This window comes from Pan troglodytes, chromosome 4 (genome assembly GCF_028858775.2).
Source record: "Pan troglodytes isolate AG18354 chromosome 4, NHGRI_mPanTro3-v2.0_pri, whole genome shotgun sequence".
NCBI classification, from domain to species: domain Eukaryota; kingdom Metazoa; phylum Chordata; class Mammalia; order Primates; family Hominidae; genus Pan; species Pan troglodytes.
Genome location: NC_072402.2, coordinates 119,133,380 through 119,157,255, shown reverse-complemented (window position 1 = coordinate 119,157,255; position 23,876 = coordinate 119,133,380). Strand labels below are relative to the sequence as shown.

The 23,876-nt window shown below is 33.8% G+C and overlaps 1 long non-coding RNA gene across 1 annotated transcript in view; it reads left to right on the top strand.

Annotated features, from left to right (window-relative positions):
* Window positions 1–10,256: 10,256 nt before the first annotated feature.
* Window positions 10,257–23,876, top strand: part of LOC134810098 (uncharacterized) — an 82,738-nt gene continuing 69,118 nt past the window's right edge. Inside the window, exon 1 of the long non-coding RNA XR_010157316.1 lies at window positions 10,257–10,340. This is a non-coding gene — a long non-coding RNA (uncharacterized LOC134810098). The remainder of the gene's footprint in view (window positions 10,341–23,876) is intronic.

Here is a 23,876-nt window from a genome sequence, read left to right as displayed (position 1 = left end):
TTTTATTTCTTCCTTGAACATTTTTAAGAATTCATCCGTGAAACCTTCTAAATCATTTTGGTAATCTGGCCCTGGAGTTTCTTTATGGTAATGGTATAATTACACATGTAATTCATTTAGTAGAAAAGGGGGTATTCAGCTAGCCTGTTTCTTCCTGGGTAACCTTTTGTAGATTTATTTCTAAGAATTTGTACATTTAATCTAAACTGTCAAAATTTTTGTGTAATGTTGCCCACATCATTCTTTTTTATTTTTAGTGTCTGAAAGACCTGTGTTATTATTATCTGTTTTTCTTCCTAATATTGGTAAATTGTGTCTCTTTTTTTTTGGTTTCTTGATAAATGTTACTAAAAGTTTATCAATGTACAGTGCTAACTTTTGTATTCATTGATTTTCTCTATCTTTTTTTAATGTCATTGATTCCTGCTCTTTGGTATTTCTTTTATTTTGCTTATATTGTGTTTTGAATCTGTAGATTGCTTTGGGTAGTATGAGTATTTATGCTTATAACTTTTTAATTATTTCATTAATAATTTCAGGGTTAATAAACTTCAGAAATATCTTATTTATAAATTATGAAGAAATTTGTTCATATATGCCCTTTTATTACACCTACCCATCTCATCTGAGAACTTTCTCCTGGGGGCATTTCTTCATTTAATGTCCTGTGCCATCCCCTTCCACTGGGGTGTGCAGGTGATCTCTTTGTGGTTTGCTATGAAAATATTTTATACAATTGACTGACTCACATGTTGATTTAGAATTTATTTATATGTGTTCAGTTTTCTATGATAAGCAGTTGTAAAGCTGTTTGACACCTAATTTTGAAATTGGTGTGGATCTTTCTTAGTCTTATTACAACTTCCCTCCACATATAGAATATGCTGCAAAAAGGTTCTCTCACACTAACCAAACTAGACTTTACTCTCCAAGTAAGGAAACCTTAGATTCCATATACTTAACATATTTCTGTACTCTGTGCATCTATAAATTTATGTTTGCTTTACATGGTCTAAACTTTCTTATATTCATCAGCAATTCTAAGTATCTGTGGTATGAGATGTGACTATTTCTAATTAATTAAAGGTATCTTTTCCCCTTCATTCCTTTTTATAGCTTAAATTGATTTTTAAAAAGGGAATGTCATTTGGCTTTATTCCATTTTCCCCACCATCTTCTGTCAATTTATTATAATACATATTGTATTTCAATTTGATTTATTGTTGCCACAGATGTAATTCATGCCTTGAGTTTGAGCTCTTATCCTCAACTTATGAATGGAAATATTACTGACAAAGAAGTTGAGTTTATTAATCTATGACTATATTAACTTATATATTCATCTTTTCATGTGTGACAGATGCATTATGGATCATTCTCATTTTGATGCTTAATGTGTTATCATTTTTCATTGAAAAACAAATGATGTAAAATTGCATGTTATTAATTATCTACGATTGTTTAATTTATTTCCCTTGAGCAGAGAAAAAGTGTAAAATGGGAACTCATTCAGAATAGTAGTGCATATCTATGAAATTAATAATTAATTTTCAATGTGTCCATTTCTCTTTTATAATAGATGTCATTTTCAGTGAACACTTTAAATCTGTTAAAATCTTGGAGTTGTATATAGGTTTCAATTCTCACATATTATTTTAATACACTCATATGGATTTTTGATATTTTTCTGAAGGCAAAAAAGTATATCCTGTGCTTCTATTTATAAACAGAATTTAATATAATCTCTACATTGTATCTTTTAAATGTATTTTTATAGTTATATCTTCAAACATGAGCAGTTTTTTAGAAAAATTTTCTGCCAAGTACCCCATCAACAGTGAGCTCTGGTAAATTTTAATAGTAGCAATAGCAATGTACTTTCTGAAGCCTTGCTTAGTCTGCATTATATTAGCAATGACATTGACAATAGCAATTATATTAACAATAGCTCTTCTCAAGTGTAAGTAGGTAATGAGTATAAAAGAAGAACAGGGATATTGAAGAAAATGAGTAGCAAACTTGAATGAATATTCCATATTCAGATTCATAAGATAAGAAATACAAGGATAATAACTTTACTGTGAATGAAGGATACCAAGTTAGGTAAAGTTCTAATTTAACAATGATTACTTTACATGAGCTTGTCCCAGAGTATTTGCTCATATTAATCTTCCTATATTAAAATGTCCATTTATCTGTACTTTCCTGGCTCTTAGCCATTCCTCCAGGTCCTACTGAAATATTTTATACCTTGGAAATTCTTTCCAGAAATTAGTCATGACCCCCTTCTCTTTAAACATCCTGTGCTATATTGATCTTTTGCCTCCATGTTTGGTTTTCTTAACTAGATTTCAAGTCCCTTTGTGGGCAAGTCTGTAAATTATATATAGTTATATATTTCACCAGCCCTTCATAGAGTAAATACTATTATAATATTAATCGTAATAACTAGCTTTTATTTAACTCTTATTATATGCCAGGAACTGATGAAAAACAATAGTCAATCATTATAAATGTATAATGTGAAAGGACACTTATTTCTGAAATGAATAATAAAAATTAAACACTTGAATAACTTCCAGGAATTACTAGTTAGATTTTTATGGATACAGCATGCATGTGTATGAAAACTAACAGATCAAATTTAATAGAAAATAATATGATTTTCTTCCCTATGTTGCTATTCTGGCTGAATTAGTTGGCTCACATAGTTCTGCAGTCTCTACATATTCACGTTCACCAGCTGTCTATCATTTATCCAGATCTTGGATCAGAAAATTTAAACCTCATACATCACAGACAGAATGTATGATTTAATTTAAATTGACTTGCCATTGTTCCTTAGTTTTAGCTTCACCACATCTTTTTAACTTTCACACTCTGGCCCCTTTCTTTTGTGCTAGTAATTGTGGAGCCTCTTCTATTTTCTGGCAGTTATGCCAACAATTTTTTACTAGTGAGAAATTTGTTGAGATGTTTTGCTCACAAGAGACCCTGATGATCCTGTGTCTTCAGTTATGTATATATGCACAAGGAAAACTTTGCCTTTCCTTATCTGACAGCCATGCTCATGCACCTTAAGCCAGCCATAAATCATGCTTAGAGACTACAGGAAGGTAATTAGACATTAAATAGAGGTTAGAGTTCTACCAGGTTTGAGGTCAGGTTTACTAGAACCAAAGGGAGTGTAGATGATGAGAAGATTGATTGATTGATTGATTGATTTTTTAAAGAAGAATAGTATAATTTCAGAAAACAAAATCATCATTACGGACAATGAGAGTGAATAGAGAATACAGTCAAGTTTCTGCTTTGACTTTGTTCTGTATTAAAAAAATTTAAATGTCATATTCATACTTGCAAATTTGAAAATACATAATCTGATACATTTAAAGTGGCTGACTTCCTTTTTTATTATTTGGCCACTACAGTTTCTTTCCCTCTTTGAGGCACAAAACAAACCAAGATCGCCTGGCTCTAGCTCCTGGTTGAGTTCCTGTTTGCATTGTGGAGTGTGGAGGCTGGCTTTGTGGTGGCCACCAGCCTGCCTTAGATGATGAGAAGATTTAAATGAAAGTATAGGCAACTGCCTTACTCTTGGTTAGGCTTAGCTTGTTGAAATTAACCTACATCAGTCAGATGAGCAGAATAAAAGGAAGCAATTGGGCTTTTTCTTCATTAATGGATCTAAGCTGTGTTTTACTGTGCACAAATGCTGTGCTCGCCTGGTATATACTGCTCTGTTTTGAGTATTTAAAACAAAGTTACTTTTTCTCCCATTAGGAAATAGTATTGAAATCCGATATTCTCACTCTTGGAGAAAGATTAGACTAGTGTGATAATGTTTTTCCAGATTACTTCCAAGTTCTCAGATCATTTCTAGAGGCATGCTGTCAAAAACAAGGAAAATTACCAAAAAATATTCTATAGAAAACATTGTTACTTTTGTTTTGATATTCTACATATCTAATTACAAACCAGAATTCTACATTATCCATTTATTTGCCTTGTTATATAGAAGTAATAAGATTTGTACACAAGGGATTTAATTACAAATAAGTTAAATTTATTGGATATTTAATATCAAATATAGCTATAGTTACTAGAGATAAAAAATTAATAAAACATAATCTATGTACTGAGGAAATTTACAATATATTGAAAAAGACAAGATATTTAAGCCATTTAGTAATATACTATAGTGATGAATATTTTCTTACTGGTTGACATTATGTATTATATTAAAAAATAAAATCATGTTAAGCATAGCATCAAATACGAAATATTTCCATTTTTATTTTTAGATTATTTTCTCTATATATTTAAATAGAAAAAATAAGGTGACAGATGTTACTTTTTCTCTAAAGGCAATGATTTTTAGAATTAAATGTTTTCTGTTGGGATTTGTCCATTAGCAATGAAGTCTAAGGTCAAGTTTCCTTAATATTTTGTTATCAAGTGTAATTATAAGAAAAATTTAGTACAGTTATTAACTCATTTGATAATGATTTATAATTTCACAATTATTGATTTTTTCGATTTGAAAACTACTAGCCTATCTACAAAATTTATGATATTAAATAAATATAAGAGATACAAGGATTACTCATTTCACAATGTTGCCAGGCCTAAGACATGTTATTGAGTTATAACCATTATTGATTTACTTCTAAATAAGATGTAGTATTAAATATTTTAGTATTCTATTGCTGTCTCTTTAACTCAAGACACTGGGGTATTATATTAGTGAATAATTGGATACTGTCCCAGAATACTTCAGAAGTAACACATAACTAAAAATATCACCATGGCAACTTTGATAAATTAATGCTTAGAAACAAATTTCACAACAACTACCTGTTTTATATGCTTGTCATTTTCAAATACATATTTTTTCTCTGAAATGGCACCATTTTTGTAATATTATGTGTCCTACCTTGCCTATTCTGCAAGATAAAAATGGCACATTTGTGAGATATATTCCCTGTAGTATATTGAAATTGCTGATTGATTGTTATGGTCACTGTATACAATTTTGGTCTGTTATTTCTAAAATATATGTCACTGCTCTTGTCCCAGGCTTCCTCGTCTTGGTAATTACTAATTAGAGACATGAATGTAATCACAATATATCAGCTACTGCTGATATATATATATATCTCCTGCAATATATAGCTTCTGCCTGCTTGCATGTTAATCTTTTTACAGCTTTGTTTGTTTTCTCTTTTGACAGAAAACTTCCCTTCATCCCCTTAAATATGAAACATTGTGTCAGTCTCTTGCCACTGGCACAGGTTAGATGTAGAAAGACAAGCACATTCTGTGTATCTCCATCTTCTCACTTCTTATCCACAGCCTATTGTGTTTTCCTCATTCAGAATTCTTAAATGATTCTTAAATGATTTTGTGCTCATCTATGAGAACAAAAGACCTGAAAGACGACTTGAAAGCCACATGTTCTCACATTCTAAATGTCTAAAACCAAGCAAAAATAAAACACTTTGAAAGCATTTATTTATTTATATTAGTCAATGCTACTTAACAAAGAATCCTTATGCCACCCCTCCCCCACTCCCACTCCCCCCAGTTTGGGCTCAGTACCCTTTTTTCCCTTTGTTTTTTTGTTTGTTTGTTTGTTTTTAAGATTATCCATTCTGGGTTCATCACTCATGACTGATGTTCTTGAGGTGCTACAAGTGCTACTGCTTCTGGTGGTAAATACAGAGATTTGTTGAACAGGAGACTCCCACAGTTTGTGGATGCTACAGCTATTTAGACAGGGACTTTATGATACATGGCCTCAGAGGAACACAAGGACTACTGAGATTTCTTCATGAACTCCAGGACTGGGGCACATCTCCTCTGGTTTCCCCAGGAAGTCAAGTTTGGCAAAATTAAATAAACATATCCTTCCTACTCTGTGATACATTCAGTGGAAGTGGCATTGGCCTCAAAGTGTTTCTTCTTTTTCAATTTTTCACCTAAATTACAACCACAGAGCTAGCGTGAACAGATTGTGATAAGTTTAGAAGATTATACTCATGTATGAGCCTTCATCTAGCGCTTCTCCTCACGACTTAGACTTTGGCACTACATTCATACTCCAGATTCCTTGGTGGAAGATTTTCCTCCTTAGAGATCTGAAATCCTTTCCTCTACGGTGTATTAGATATATGCTTATACCCTTGAAAAATCAATAGTGATTCCTGGGTCAGTTTTTTATTTCTTTGGGAACAATTAAGTCCAATTTCTAATTTTTTCATAATATTAAAGTGTACTATATCATTTTACTTTGAGACATTTGATGTTATTCCATATCTAAGCTTTATCAATATAGAATATTGTCAAAGAAAGAAATAAATGTTTTAATATCTTACAATGGGTATGACTAGAAAAACCTTCAGGTGTACATAAAATTCAGTATTATACAGTAGTAATTATAATGCAGCAAATTTACATGTATTAATGTGAAGATGTTATGATGTATCCAAAAAGCGTTTGGTACTAAAAAGTAGATACAAATAATTCCATTTATTATGACTTAATGATAGGCATAGAAATTTCTGGTAACAACAAAAACAAACAGCAATAATAAGCACCCATGTGCCAGACACTGCATGCAGCATTTTACATTGTTCATGTTAGTCAATCTTGATCCTAACTCTATAAAGTGTTAGGAGTAAAATAAATCCCAATATGAATCAGAAAGACTAAATAACAAGGACATCAAGCTATTAAGGTGGTAAAATCAGGACATAAAGAGGCACTCAGATATCAGGGCATGTGCTGTCATCAAGTGTAGACTAAAATATGCAGAGATTTTCATTGAAGGATGAGGTTATCTAAGAATTTACACTTATTTTTCTCTTCAAATATTCTTTTCTATTTTTTATGAACATGTATCATAACATCATATGCCTTTTTCACGATTCTGAGTTCTAAGAATTACTATTTTTTTCCAGTGTTCACAAATAATTCAATTATTTATTTATTCTTGAACTTAAGCTAGGATCGAGATGAAGCTGTTCAAGCTGCAATTTTACAGTATCTTCTTTTATTCCTCCTATCAACATGCCAAAGTACCTTCCATTCATGTATGGAAGCATACATTCTTTCATCAGAAAGTATTTATTGTGCACCCAGTTATGTCAGGTACTCTTCTAGGAAATGGACACAGCATAGTTTACAAAACAGAACAAGATCTCTTCTCATGAAACTTCTAATAGGAGAAAATAGTAAGCAATTACGCAAATTATAGATATAGATATAGAGGTACATATAGATTGGTTTATAGATGGATATAGATCTTTGGATATTGATCTACTCGTAAATCATTACATTAAGAAAAATGAAACACAATGCTGTGATAGAGGTTGACTAGGATGAGCTAATTGGGTGGTTGAGGAAGCCTTCTCCAAGGTGGTGGTATTGAACAAAAAACTGTATATTTAGGAAGACCGGGCCACACAAGGGCCTGGTGAGTGAGCATTTTAGACAGAGGACTGAGCAAAATACAATTATCTCTTAGGTAGAAATGAACTTGGCAACATTGAGGAGCAGAACTAATCTCTAGCTTTCAGTTTTTCAATGTAGAAGCAGTGAGAGATATTAAATATTTAAATGGCCTCAGTCATGATCTAAAATGTCTATTTATTAAAAGTCTAGGGTTAAGACAAATATAGGGCTGTTAATTTTCTGCTTCTTAAAAAAATTAGTTCTTCCCACATTTAAAGGAGAAAGAAATCCAACATACGGAGCACTCTGCATTAATATAAAAAACAAAATTCTGGCAACGCATCAAGAATGATAAAAATTAAACAAAAGGAAAGCGTGTAAGAGCTGTCCTCATTATTGTTGTGCATTAATTATTTTCTTCAATTATATTGGCAAAAAAGGCTTTCAAAACCAAGCAGTTTAATGATTCTAAAAGTTTAAGCTCCTTTATCTTCAAACTAGAGCATCATTCTGTGTTCTGCCGCCATCTGGTCTTAACTGCTTTTTATGTTATTATTTATCATTATGTAATGAGCATTTAATTATTTCAGTAAGAAACAATTCTTTAGGAAACAATTTACAGTTGCCAGCACAGTAAAGGGAAAACATGCTCAGTTCAACTGAACCTTTGATGTTTGCTGTCCCTTTACAAGTATGGGTTTGCAAGTGTAATCTCACCTGCTTCTTGTAAGGCTCCATTTGATCCTCCTCTAATATGATCCTCTTTATCCTACAGGCAGTTTTCTGTTTTCTAACTTTTAACTTAAGGACTTCCACATTCACCAACCTTCATGCTAGTCAGCTCTGCCTATTTTTGATACAGAGTATTTGAATTTCTCCATGGTTATTTTAGTCTCAGGCATTAAATGTTGTTTTTCTTACTCTGTATAACATATGGTATTTATGGTTATTATTTTTAAAATTTACTGGGCTGTAATGAGCCCATCTTTTTGTGAGAAGCTCAAAATCAGTAAGAAAGTCCAAAGAACTAGTAAAAGACATTGAATGACAAAAACGGAAATAGGCAAATTTAATTTACTGAAAGAGTCACACATTTCCATCATGAGTCTGTACTGACACTATTAACCTCTGCAGTCCCCTTTGCTAACTTATTAGGTTGGGAGTCATTACTTTTGCACCAACCTAATAATTTTACATAGGCGTTCCCGTGTTTGTCATTTGTACAATGTCACTTCAGCTTGCAAAAAAATAAGGCCATATAGAACCGATCCAGTATATAGGTAGGCAAGGTTCTGCACAATTCCATTTTCATTGATGTTTAATAGATTAAACGTTCACTAATAAATGGTGGTACCTTGGTTATATTTTCATTGTTCTAATAGTTATACTTCCTGTTTCACTTAGTAAATATTTATTGAGAATCTACTATGTATCTTACAATGTGCAAACATTTAGGGATACAATGGTAACCAAGGTAAATTTCCTTTCTTCATGACCATCAGGCTTAAAGTGTGCATAGGCAAATAAACCGGCCCTTAGAAAGTGAGACGATTTACGGTAAAATTTGAGTAGGTAGTTCGCACACAAAAGGGATATGTACTCTAGTTTTGGCACTAAGTATTATTTAAAATAAGCCTGAAGGAAAAAGTCATGGATAAAGAAGGAGCAGTTCTCAGACCTCACATTGTCGTTTTGCATTGAGGCCCAAAAATTATATAGCTGGCTCTGTCTAGGACATATTATAAATGCAGAAACCAAGATCAGAATCTCTGTCTCCAGAATTGAAGTCAGGGGACCTCATTGGATTAGCACGGAGTGGCCCAGAACAAAGTTTATAGAAAGGAAAGATCCTCATGAGCCCCAAAGGAGGACTCACAAAGCAGGAAGTAGAAGTTTAAGCTGAGGATTTAGACTCAAGGAAAGAGCCAGTAAGTTGGTTACCTTCTGGCTTAGAGTACAAATAAACCTGCCAGGGTTTCTGGACTTGGCTATGCTGTCACAGATCCTAGCTTAAAACTTAAAAACTGGCTGAGTATATGATATAAGTGGAGTGTCCCACAGTGCCTGTTTAAGGACATTTCTACAGCAATTGCTCATCAGCCTCTTTGAAATTGTTTTTTAAAGCTACAGCATGTGGCAGTGATGGCAGCAAAGTGCTAATGAACAATATATTGAACATATTGCAAATCAACACATTGAAATTCACAGTTATCTCTTTCCCACATTAGGGTTTAGGGCTTTTGAAGTATAACTCCAAAAGTAACTGAAACCTTCTGATGTTTTTATATCATTCTGTGAGCAGAAGTCTCAAAGTAGAGATACAGATCACCTGTAAACATGCTAGTTAAGGACAGAAGGAATTAATCTGAAGTTAATTATAAAAGAAAAAAACTACATTTATATGCCAAGCTTATGTTATGGGTTTCTCCAGATACATATTGATATGGTTAGGCTTTGTGTTCCCACCCAAATCTCATCTTGAATTGTAATTCCCATAATCCCAATAATCCCCATAGGTCAAGGGAGAGACCAGGTGGAGGTAATTGAATCACAGGGCGGGGAGAGACCAGGTGGAGGTAATTGAATCACAGGGCGGGGAGAGACCAGGTGGAGGTAATTGAATCACAGGGCGGGGAGAGACCAGGTAGAGGTAATTGAATCACGGGAGAGACCAGGTGGAGGTAATTGAATCACAGGGGCGGTTTCCCCCATGCTGTTCTCATAATAATGAGTGAGTTCTCATGTGATCTGATGGCTTTATAAGGGGCTCTTCCTCCCTTTGCTTGGCACTTCTCCTTACTGCTGTCTTGGGAAGTTGCCTTGTTTTCTCTTTGCCTTCCGCCATGGTTGTAAGTTTTCTGAGGCCTCCCCAGCCATGCTGAACTGTGAGTAAATTAAACCTCTTTCCTTTATAAATTACCCAGTCTTGGGCAGTTCTTTATAGCTGTATGAAAACAGACTAATACATATATAACATATGTATTACTTTTTATCTTTTCTATAAGTTTATTGCTATTAATAAATTTTCACTTTTTTATTTCATTTCTCTGTGTAGCAGAATTTTTTTGTTTTGTCTTCTAATTTGTGGATTGTTCTATGGCAGGATCCAATATGTTTAAACTTTCACACATTTAACAAAAATAAATTACGGTAATTTCCCTAAATAATGTTTCCATTCCATTGTCATGACCTTCCAGTTAAATTGCATAAATGATTAGCTTCTTAAATTTCTTTGAAAATAAAAAAGGGATTTTTTGAAAATGTTCACATTGTTTCTTACTTGTTGCCAATACAAACAAGGAAACAATTTTGGTCCTCCAATTTATTTTAAAAAATATTTTGAATTTTCTGTTTGCTCACCATTCTTAGGAAGTTAAGTCTCTGTTTGTCTAGAATCATTACTTTATATGGGTTTTTAAAGATCATGGTGTCCCTACGTAAGTCTTTGAGATACAAACAAATGAAGAAGAGTTAAGAGTAATTTTACTTTATTACATCAGAATCCCAGGTGCCAATGAAAAGGAATAATGGGCTGAAGTATATAGACCAAGTATCTTTTCCTCTGCTATTGAGAGATTTTTCTCCTTGAAGAAGCTTAAATTAGTTTCAGTGTCTACTTTCTAACTGGCTTACCTGCCTTCATTTAGAATTATCTTGCTACTGCCTTCATAAGATCTAGCCAACCATTGTGCATTGCCAAGGCCCTACAACCTTAGTCTGAGGTGTCTGAAACATCTCCTGTAAGCATGAATGGGGTGGTAACTCCAAAATACCAGTCAACCTTAACCTGTTTTCTTCCTCCAGTCCCAAATTCTCTGAGTGGAGAACATTTCAGCCGGTTGTTTGTGTCTTCCACTTATTACAGAAAGGAAGTTTTTCTTCACATGAGGTGATTCACGTCCTCTTTAATGCACTTCAAGTATTCTCTTTCATTTGTACATTATCTTTCGACATTCCTTTAAGTATCTCACATGCAAACAACCTGTTTCCTTTCTGGCATTGATTTCTATTTTCTGTTATATTGGCAATTCTTTGGTTGTTTTCTCGAGAACCTGTAGGTTGGCCAGCATTATGTGCCAGACTGGAAACCAAAGGTTCTTACCTTTTAAAATTATCATTACTATACTTAACTTGTGAAACTTTGCAATAATACACTATTGTTACATTGAACTGATGTATCAATTTCATGAAAACCCTGCCTAAAAATGCTAACTTAATATTGAATATTACTTTGTAAATTCATAAGGATTTTCACAAATTCTTGAAGATATATAACCAACATAAATTTGACTTATAAGATGTGAATGACACCTCATACGAAGAATAAATATATTGTTTACATTAGAATGTATGTATTGCATTATTTTTATTTTGTTATAAGTGGGTCTAAATAAATGACACTAAGAAAGCAAATAATATTTGCAGTTATACGATGACACTTTCATGAAAGTTCCCAGTAAAGGTAGCAATTACGTTACACAGTACTGAAGAAATGAGTCCCTAACTTATGTAATAAATTACATTTTTATTAAAGATTAATGAATGGGTAGAAAATTGATATTTATACAATTAACAAAGTCCCTCAGTGGTCTGAATTCAAAGCACTTTTTTGTGTGTGTGTGTGTGTGTGTGTGAAACAAATGTTGAGTCTATTGCTTGAGCCCGAGAGGTCTAAGCTGAAGTAAGCTGTGGTGAGTGAGACCCTCTCTCACAAAAAAAAAAAAAAAAAAAAAAAGTTGTCTTTAAATAATTTCTCTTCTATTTCTTATTTGTAAAAAATATATATATATAAGTTTGGGGCATTATGTAGGGAATCAGGATCTTTTTGAAACTTCCTGAAATAAATTTTGTGACTTTGTTAGAAAACCTGATCAAATATTATGTTCAACTTGAAGTAAACTGACATATAAGTCATTAGGGAAATACAAATCAAAACCACAATGAGATATCACTTTGTACCCCCTGAAATTGTTATAATTTTCAAAAGGCAGACAATAAGAAGGCTTAGTAAAGTTGTAGAAAAGTTGGAACCTTCATATATTGCTGGTGGAATTGTAAAATTGTACAGTCACTTTAGAAAGTAGTTTGGCATTTTCTCAAAAACATAGAGTTACCATATGATTCAGCAATTCCAAGGAAGGTAGATACAAAGACCACATATAATATAATTACATTTGAAATGTACAGAATAGAAAAATCTGTAAACACAGAGAGTAGATTATTCGTTGTCAGAGGTTGGGAGGAATATAAAAAATGGGGAGTGACTGCAAATGGGTACAAGGTTTCTATTAGTGGTAATGAAATATTATGGAATTTCGTACTGGTGAAACTTGTAGAATGTCGTGAGTATAGTAAAACAACTTACATACTTAATAAATGTTATGCTTTTGAAAAATATGTAATTATTAGGTGACTATGGGACAATTGCAAACAGTATATAAGTACATAAAGTAATAAAAGAAACCCTCCTTCAGGAATTTAATGTATTCATTTCCCAAGAGATAATTGATGTTAACATTCTGTTATATAATTATATTTCCATAATTAAATACAGAGTAGGTGTGTGTAGCTACATATGTAAACACTCAAATCTGTTAGGTTGGCAAAAACCACAATCACTTTTGCACCAATATTATCCTTTGCACTTAATATTATCCTTTAAAAAATTAAAAATAACTTGTTCTGTGACAGATTTTTCACATACTTCTTGGAGATTATGCTGTATCTTTCTGCATATGTATACATACATACAAACATTACATACATATACTGTCATAGAGATATATTCTGATGTAGATATAGATAGATCTTCATTCTTTAAAACAGTAATTTAGTAATACCTCTTACAGGTATTCATAATTTTTATACCTACTTTTCTATGTATCCCCATTTACATTATTTTCAATTTTTAGTTTTATAATGCTTCAATATCCTTATATATATTTGATAGGTTTAGCTCTGTGTCACCACCCAAATCTCACCTTGAATTGTAATAATCCCCATATGTCAAGGGTGGTACCAGGTGAAGATAATTGAATCATGGGGGCAGTTCCCCCATGCTGTTCTCATGATTGTTTCATGTGATCCAATAGTTTTAGAAATGTCTGGCATTTCCCCTTCTTGCATTCATTCTCTCTCCTGCCACCCTATGAAGAGGTACCTTCCACCATAATTGTAAGTTTCCTGATGCCTCCCCAGCCATGTGGAACTGTGAATCAATTAAACCTCTTTTCTTTATAAGTTACTCAGTCTCGGTTATTTCTTCATAGCAGCACGAGAACGGACTAATAAAATATTTTTGTTTAATTAGGAAAATATATTTAAATACTGATACAAGTATGTACTATCATTACCCCGAAAATAAATCTATTTGCATTGAGCCAGTTCATCCTGAAATGTTACGCCAACTAACACAAATTTTGCTAATAGTAACAATGTCAAATATTATGAAGAGCTTATTCTCACGTCACGTAAATGACTCCTTGTATAAGTTTTCTATATCTTATTAATTAGCACTACAAATATGTTTCCCTTTTATTGGTATATAATTATTTACAAATTTAAAGGGTAAATGTGAGTGCTTGTTATCTGCAAATAATGTATAATGATCAAGTCAGGGTAATTGGGATGTCCATCACTTTCAGGGCTTATTTTTGGCATGATTTCAAGTATTCTCTTCTAGTTATTTTGAAATATACATAATACTGTTGCTAAGTATAGTCACACTAGTATGCTATTAAAAATTAGAACTTTTTTCTGCTAACTCTCTCTCTGTACCCATAATCAACCTCTTTTCCTCTCCTTCTTTCCCCTACCTTCCAGTCTGTGGTATCTATCTTTCTATTCTCTATGTCAATGAGATGAAGTTTTTTAGCTTCCACGTATGAGTGAGAACATGTGGTATTTGTCTTTCTGTGTCTGACTTATTTCACTTAATGACCTCCAGTTCCATCCAAGTTGCCGAAATGACATGATTTCATTTCCTATTTATGATCAAATAGTATTCTGTTGTGTATATATATCACCTTTTTAAACCATTTTTTCATTGTGGGCACTTAGGTTTATTCCATATTGTGGCTATTGTGAATAGTGCTGCGATAAACGTGCCAGTGAAAGTATCCAATTGATATACTGATTTTTTTCCCTTTCAATAGACACTCCATAGTGGGGTTGCTGGGTTATACAGTCATTCCATTTTAAGATTTTTGAGAAATCTAAATAGTATTTTCCATGTGATTGTAATAATTTACAGTCTCACCAACAGTGTATAAGAGTTCCTTTTTTTCTGCATTTTCACCAGAATGAAATTTTTATCCTTTAATAATAGCCATTCTATCTGGGATGACATAATATCTCATTGTGGTTTTGATTTGCATTTCCTTAATTATTAGTGATGTTGAATATTTTTTCATATACGTGTTGGCCATTTAGTCTTTGGAGAAACATCTATGTCCGTTGCCCATTTTTTAAAGGCAGTTTTTTTTTTTTTTTTAATGTTGAGATGTTTGAGTTTCTTGTATATTCTGGATACTAGTCCTGGATGAGTAATTAGTCAGATGAGTAATTTGCAAATACTTTCTTCCATTTAAGAGGTTGTCTCTTTATTTATTGTTTCTTTTGCTGTTCAGAAGCTTTTTAGTTTAATATAATCTCATTTGTCTGTTTTTGTCACTTGTGCTTTTGAGGTTTTAGACATAAGACATTTTCCTAGACCAATGTTCTAAAGAGTTTTACCTGTGTTTTCTTCTAGTAGTTTATAGTTTCATATATTACATTAAGTCTTTAATCCATCTGGAGTTGACTTTTGTATACGGTGAGAGATAGAGGTTCATTTTAATATTCTGTATATAGTTACTTTGTGGCAACTGCACCACAGTGCCTCACAAAGAGTAAAAGGGAGTCCACCCTTTGTTCATGAGCCTTTGAACAGAGGCCATGCTGCCAATGGAGGCATAGTCACTACTCACAGTTCCAGTCAGAGAGCTGTCTGGCTCACCTAGCCCAGCTTCCGGTGGCAGCAGTTGCTGTGCCCGCAGGTATGTGTATTAGGGGAGAATAGGTCTGGCTCTCTACGCATGTGCCAGAGCGTAGAAGCCACTCTGCTGGTGGGAGGGGATCTCACTCTCCCCCTGTGGGGCTGAGCATAGAGTTTGTGCTGCTGCTGGGGACAGAGTCACTTCTCACAGCCCCAGGCAGGGAGCTATTGGCTTTTGGAAAGCACATGCTTTGGTTTTCTTTGTCCTACTAGCTGTTACTTTGTGTACTGCACAGTCCATTTTCCAGAGAATATTATTCCCTGTCACTAGAGTACTGGGTACTCCACAGCCTCTTTGAGTCCAGCCAGCACCTTGCTGCTGTAGTCAGCCAGGTGGACACTGGGCACTCATGGGATATAGAGATATGGGAACTATGGTTTCTAGGGCAGAAAGCAGTCCTGTGATGAGTGTGCTCCCCCAGGTGCCCAGCTTCAGCCACTTAGATATTGGAGGGATGAGTAACCCAGTACAAGTTCCCTGTCCGGAGCAGTAAGCAGTGCCCTCACAGGGTCTACAGATCACCAGTAATGCTAGTGTCAGGGTTTCTGTGGCTAGAGGAACTCTCTCCTGGTTTGGAATCCAGAAGTCCATGGTGGAAATGCGGACAACTGAAGTTCTCTTGTTTATTCTTTGCCTGCAAGACTGAGCCCTTCTAAGCTCCTGGCCAATCTTGGCCAAGCTATATACTCAGTTTCCTCTGCTGTGTTTGAAGTGCTTTTCATGACTTCTTTGTTGGACTTAGTGTTCTTGCCTAGGTTTTCTATTTAAAATTTGTCTATTTGTAATTTTGGTTCTTTTTTTGCTGGAGAGAGCAGGTGTTCAATGTCTCCTGTAAGCCATCTTGAACTGGAATCTTATTTAATAAAAGAAAATAAAATCTCTTTTCCCTTGCATTCAGTCTGAAATGTGAACAGAATTCTCTCAAATCTTGGTTCTGCAGGCTGTACAGGAAGGATGGCATTGTCATCTACTTGGCTTCTGGTGAGGGCTTTTGTGCTGCATCAAAACAAGGCGGAGAAGGCCAAAGAGGAAGTAGGTTCATGCAAAGAGGATTGATTAAAAAATTGTCTGTGCAGATCAAACAGATATAATTTACTGACCTTTTAAGCACGACTCAACATGAAAGCAGATGCCAAATTCACTAAGGTTTCTTTTTGTTTGTTTTTATTTTAGTTTGTTTTGCTTTGGTTTCAGTTTGAAGAAAAATGTTTTGATTCTTTGAACAAATGTTTTTTCCAAAACTATTTAATACAAAAAAATAGCAATAATCTTCAGTATAAAAAAGGGAAATTATCCGAAAACTAGAAATAATCATTATTTAAATGCTCATATGTTTTTCCAGTACATTTACATGTACAGACCCATTCACAGTTATACACGCAAATGTGTCTCATTTTTAAAAATAGGTTATGTTGCATTTTTGTTTAACACCATGTTTTTAAAACATGTTTCTAAATTATATTTTCAAAAAGAAAAAATGTACTCTTTGAAGTAATCATTGCATGTCAGGGTCAGAAAATGTACAGAAAGAAGCTGGCATATTTTGCCAAATTGGAAAGCAAGGAAGCAATAAAAGGTTACTGGGTTAGTGCCAAAAGGAAACAAGAATCCATGTGGGGGGTCTGCCAGTGTCCATATTTAGAGAATATGAGCTTCCAAAAGATTAACGAGTGCAGTAGACTGAAAAACACTGAATTTATAAAAAAAATCCATGAGATAATAGTGTTACTAGAAAACAGCTTTAATCTTTAGAAGAAGATAAGAAACCAATTCATTCCACAGAAATTTACCATGCATTTCTAAAATAATTTCTAAATTTCTGCTGAAATTTGTAATGTTGTCTTTTACCTGCCAATATATTTTGCATTGGTACTTAAAATTCTGTATCAGATAGTTTCAAGATCTTAATTCTTGCAGATCTTTTTTTAACTGATTCTGATTAATGCTCTTTTTCTTCTGCTATTCCAGAAAATGTTTGATTGTAAGCTAATGTCGCATTTAAATAATTATTTTTGGAAATATCATAAGACATAGGATTATATTATTTCTCTTGAGAGATGGTTCTTACTTTCTTCAATTCGGTTTTTTTTTTTTTTTTTTTTTGATACGTTGTCTCACTCTGTTGCCCGGGCTGGAGTCTCGGCACACGGCAACTTCTGCCTCCCAGGTTCAAGCGATTCTCCTGTCTTAGCCTCCTGAGTAGCTGGGATTATAGGCACCTGCCACTATGCCCAGCTAATTTCTTTTTCTTTTTTCTTCTTCTTTTTTTTTTTTTTTTTTAATTTTTAGTGGAGTCGGGGTTTCACCATGTTGGCCAGGCTGGTCTCGAACTCCTGACCTCGTGATTTGCCCTTCTCAGCTTCCCAAAGTGCTGGGATTACAGGCATGAGCCACAGGGTCCGGCCTTCCATACGTTTTTCCATAGGTCCTACCATGAAATATTACCTTAATCTGATTTCTCTGGGACACTCAGATAACTCAGAGCTACTGTGAGTGCTACCACTAGTTTTTCTTCTTACCGTGCTAAGCTATATATTGTATAACTCCATCTATATAATGTTTTTTTAAAAGACAAATTTATAGTGATGAAGAACAGTGACAGGATTTAGGGGTGAAGGAAAGCATGTGACTATGTAAAGATTGCAGTTATATAGGATGTAGGAATTAAAGTTATAGAACATTTATTACCTGGATTGTGTTTATGGTTGCACAATTCTTTACATGTATTAAAATTCATAGAAACTTGTATATTTTCAAAAGGGGAGGGATTTTACTTTATGTAATTTAGAAAGTAAAATAAAACAATGAATTTTCACTTAAATTTATCATTTTGTATTTGTATTCCGTTTGCCTCATATTCTTTTAACTCTTTCTTGCCTTATTTTGGATTGTGTGTTTTTGTTTTTGTTTTTGTGTGTGTGTTTCAATTTTTCTTTTGCACTAGATAGCAGGAATAAGTTTGAGAGATGTATTTTCACAGCACAAAGACTATAGTTAATAGTTATATATTGTACATTTCAAAATTGCTAAAAGAGTAGATTTTAAATGTTTTCATTTTAACCTCTATTGTTAATTAGCTAAACTTTTTGTTTATTTTTAGTAGTTGCAGTAGACTTTAAAGTATATGTTTTAATTTATCACCATTTAACATTAAATTCACATATAAAAGCCTTACGGCCAGGCATGGGCCCCACACCTGTAATCCCAGGACTTTGAGAGGCCATGGCAGGTAGATCACCTGAGGTTAGGAGTTCAAGACCAGGCTGGCCAAAATGGCGAAACCCCGTCTCTACTAAAAATCCAAAAAAAAAAAAAAAAAGAAATAAAATAAAATAGCTGGGCATGGTGGTGCATGCCTGTAATCCCAGCTACTCAGGAGGCTGAGGCAGGAGAATTGCTTGAACCTGGGAGGCGGAGATTACACTGAGCCGCTATCACCCCACTGCACTCCAGCCTGGGTAACAAGAGCAAAATTTCGTCTGGGGGAGGAAAAAAAAAAGAATCTTACAGTGATACGTTTCTTGCTTCCTGACCTTTGTGCTGTTACCATATATTTTATTTCTACATATAAGTCTCACAATACATTGGTATTAGTTTTTCCATAGCAGTCAATTAACTTCTAAGGAGATTTAAAACATTATTTTTTAATTTACTTGTGTATTTACCATTTCTGGTACATTAATTCATTTGCATAGATCCTTATTTTGTTCTGCCATCATTTGGCTTCTGCCCACTTCTTTGAACATTCCTTGTAATTTAGGTGCTGATGGTGAATGATCTTTACCTATATTGTTCTAAAGATGTTTATTTTGTCTGCATTTTAAAAGATATTTTCACTAAGTTTGTAGTTCTTGGTTAACAGTTTTTCCTTTGCTCCTTTAGAGCAGTTATTTCATAACCTGTGTAGTTTCTGGTAAGAAGTCTGTTTTAATCCTCTGCATAATCTTTTGTTCTCATGCTTCTTTTCAAGTTTTTTTTCCTTCCTATGGGTTTTCAGGCATTTGATTATAACGTGCCTGGTTGCGGTTTTATTTACATTCATTTTCCTTTAGATTGATAGAGCTGCTTTAATCTGTGGATTTTTATCAAATTAAACAATATTTAAGCCATTTTCTGGAATAATTTTTTTCTGTCACCCTCTCTTTACTCTGTCCTTTTGGGACACATATTACATATATTTTAGACCTCTTGATTTAGTTTCTCAGCTCACTTGGGCACTATTCTCGCTTTTCAATTAATACTGTTTTCTTTCCGTGATTCATTTTTTATGGTTTCTATTAGTATGACATTAAGTTCTCCAGTTTTTTTTTACACTTTAAGTTTTAGGGTACATGTGCACAATGTGGAGGTTAGTTACATATGTGTACATGTGCCAAGTTGCTGTGCTGCACCCATTAACTCGTCATTTAACATTAAGTATATCTCCTAATGCTATCCCTCCCCCCTCCCCCCACCTCACAACATGCCCCAGTGTGTGATGTTCCCTTTCCCGTGTCCATGTGTTCTCATTGTTCAATTCCTACCTATGAGTGAGAACATGCAGTGTTTGGTTTTTTGTCCTTGGGCTAGTTTGCTGAGAGTGACGGTTTCCAGCTTCATCCATGTCCCTACAAAGGATATGAACTCATCCTTTTTATGGCTGCATAGTATTCCATGATGTATATGTGCCACATTTTCTTAATCCAGTCTATTATTGTTGGACATTTGGGTTGGTTCCAAGTCTTTGTTATTGTGAATAGTGCCGCAATAAAGATACCTGTGCATGTGTCTTTATAGCAGCATGATTTATAATCCTTTGGGTATATACACAGTAATGGGATTGCTGGGTCAAATGGTATTTCTAGTTCTAGATCCCTGAGCAGTCGCCACACTGACTTCCACAATGGTTGAACTAGTTTACAGTCCCACCAACAGTGTAAAAGTGTTCCTATTTCTCCACATCCTCTCCAGCACCTGTTGTTTCCTAACTTTCTAATGATCACCATTCTAACTGGTGTGAGATGGTACCTCACTGTGGTTTTGATTTGCATTTCTCTGATGGCCAGTGATGATGAGCATTTTTTCATGTGTCTTTTGGCTGCATAAATGTCTTCTTTTGAGAAATGTCTGTTCATATCCTTCACCCACTTTTAAGTTCTCCAGTATTTTCTCCTTTATTCTAATATGCTTTTAATCTTATCCAGTATATTATTTTATTTCAGAGATCAGATTTTTTTCTTTTCTAGAAGTTCAATTTGGATCTTTTAAAATAAATTTCATTTAGCTCCTAATCATCTTTGTGTATTTAAATTCTTAAACGTATTTATAAGATTTATAATAGTATTTAAAGATTCTTGTCTAACTAATTCAATTACCTGTATTTCTGACTGATTCTATGATTGATTTTTCTCCTGCTTAAGGATCATGTTTTCCTGGCACATTTCATGCCTAGTAAATTTTTATTGTTGAATTTTGTTTTTTTAGGTGATAGATTATATTCTTATAAAGAAAACTAAATATTGTTCTAATGTGTAGTCAACAGGTTGTGAATCAGTTTGGCCCTTTTAAAGGCTTGCTCTTAAGCTTTGCCATGGTGTGTCTACAATCTTTATGTTGTAGCTAAGTTAGCACAGCTACTAAGATAAGATCCTTCTGAGGAATCTATCCAATACCTCACGAGGGGTGGGCCCTTCTCCACAGCTGCTGACAGCAAACTGTTCCTAACCCTTTGTGAGCCATGCGAATTGTTTGGTCTACTGATTTCTGGTAGTTCTCCCATCCACCCCCAATTCAGTAAGACTTTACAGTTTCATTTCTTTGGGATATGACATAGAAACTGCTTGCTGCCAGTAAGCTGCTGCAATTCTTTTTTCAGGGATCTGAGTCTTATGAGGCCAGTTACCCCATGCCTGAAACACTGCTAACATTGCTTTATATTTTTTTCCTGCTTTCTGATTGTTTAATGAGGAGAGGGACATTCCTATAGTAGTCAATCTTTCATGAGTGGAGCTTTGTTTATTTTAAACTGTAAAAAAGTGCACTGTGAGCTCTTGCAGGAAAGGACAATAAGGTCTTTGGAAATCTGGTGTTTCAAAATCGATTATGGTTAGAATATGAATGGTGGTAATTCAATTATGTTACAAATATGTGCATTTATGGGATTATACACAACATATATAAATGAGGACAAGATTTATTACGTCTAGATAGATGTTCTTGACTGTTTTTGTGTCGTCATTACCACACTAGTGAAGTATTTGCACCGATTGAAATCTCAGGGTGATTATGTTTTGCTCCAATAGAGAACATTTAAGCTTGATATTCATCTTTTAATACTGTCATGGCAATATTCAGTTAATTTTTAAACATGCACTTATGCATCTACTGTGTGGAAATTCCATTTATATGAATAACTGAAGATTCAACCCATGTGAACACAAAACCATGTTTATAATACATATTCCTTGTTTGTATCCTGTAGAATATTCATTCCTTATAGTATTGATAGATGCTTGGTAGCAAAATTCGTGAAGTACGTGGTGAACAAATGTGAAACATCAAAAACATCAAAACAATGTTCTGAACAAGAACTTTTATTTATCAATCTTTAGAGATGATAGACGAAGATATATGTGGGAGAAGGCAGAAAAGGTCTAGAATGTTCTAAATAATAAAGTAATTGTACCATCATAAATCTGAATAAGGAAGAAAGAGAATCAAAACAAGTTTGGAGATACGACTTTTCAAGGAATTTTAGAGCGGAACAGGGGAGAAAAGTGGTGCCTCCATGTGCAGTAGGATTCGGAGATTTATATAAGTAAAGTTACGTTATTTTGTGTTGAGTTTTGTATCCCCATTATCTATGTCTGCAATAAATTTTTACTAAAGGACTACTACTTTCTAATGTTTTGAGTGAGATTTCCTTTGTTCTGTCTTCATGCTGAGATAAAATTTAAATTAAAATTTAATCTCAAGAAAGCCTAGCTTTATTTGGGTTATACAACATTGAACAGTAAGATTCTAGAAGACTGTAATAAATGAATGTATACTTTGAGTTTCCAAGAGGAAATAAATGGGGATATCCAGCCTATCCCCATTTACTTAACTATAGAACCCTTTCCCCAGGAGAATTTAATGAAATTATTTTCTGAAGAATCAGATTGAAGAAGAATGGCTTCAAAACTTAAACTCATTTAATTTCAATCCAAATGAAACAAAACTTTAAAGTCCTATATTAGTCAGCTCATGCCGACATAACAAAATACCATAAACTTTACGGCTAAAACAACATAAATTTATTTTCTTAGAGTATTCAGGATGGAAATGCTACGTCAGGGCACCAGCATTGTTTGGTTTTGGTGAGAGCTTTCCTCCTGGCTTGTAGAAGGCTACCTTGTCTCTGTGTGATCAAATGGCCTTTCCTGAGGGGGCCATTTGGGGGAAGAGATGCACATGGGGGAAGAGACAGAGTGGAGATATCTTCCTCTTCTGATATGGCCAACAATCCTATTGAACTAAGATCTCACATTTATGACCTCATTTTACATAGTTACCTTGTAAAAGCCCTGTCTCCATATGCAGTTACTCTGGTGGTTAGGGCTTCAGCGTATACATTTTGGGAGAACAAAATGCAGCCCATAGCAAGCATCATAGGCAGTACTGTTTATAAAAATATAATCATTATTTATGGCTTTCATTTTTACCTAAAATTAGTTCATGTGTGTGCTACTACAGAGATTTTAGTTATTAGTTTTAATTCTAGTTAATATTAGTATTTTTTTCTGAAGATTTTCAAATAAATTCGCACAATTGATATTTTTAGCAGGGACAATAAAGTCATAAGTAAGAATAAATAGAGAAAAGTTAGAAGGCAAACTAGAAGAGGAAGAGTCATATTAATATTTTGTAGCCTACTAGGGTATAGATAATGACACCTCATTAAAATAATAAAAATATTAAATTAATTTTGTAGACTAGTTTTTTACAAATGTTCATAAAAGTGAAGGGAAACCTAGCAAAACAGCAAATAATTTTATAATTTGTAAATGATGTTAAGATGTTTTAAGATGTGGATTCATATACATAATAATATACACTATATTTGGATCAGGAAAAACATGAAATAGGTAATAACGGAGATAGTATCTCAGTTTTTGATGGTAACAATAAGAAATTTCAATAGTTTTTAACATAATTTTAATGGTACAGGAATTGTCTCAACCAATTTAGACTTTTACACAGTAAAAAAAGGAAAAGTCAGTATTATTGAAGTAATTTGGTTAAAATAACCATATAAGCTTAGAATTCACCTCTAGAAACATTCGCATTGTGAACTATGAATATTAATCTGCCTACATTTTTATGATGCTATTAAGCCATTTTAATGGATTTAATTATATGTAGGCA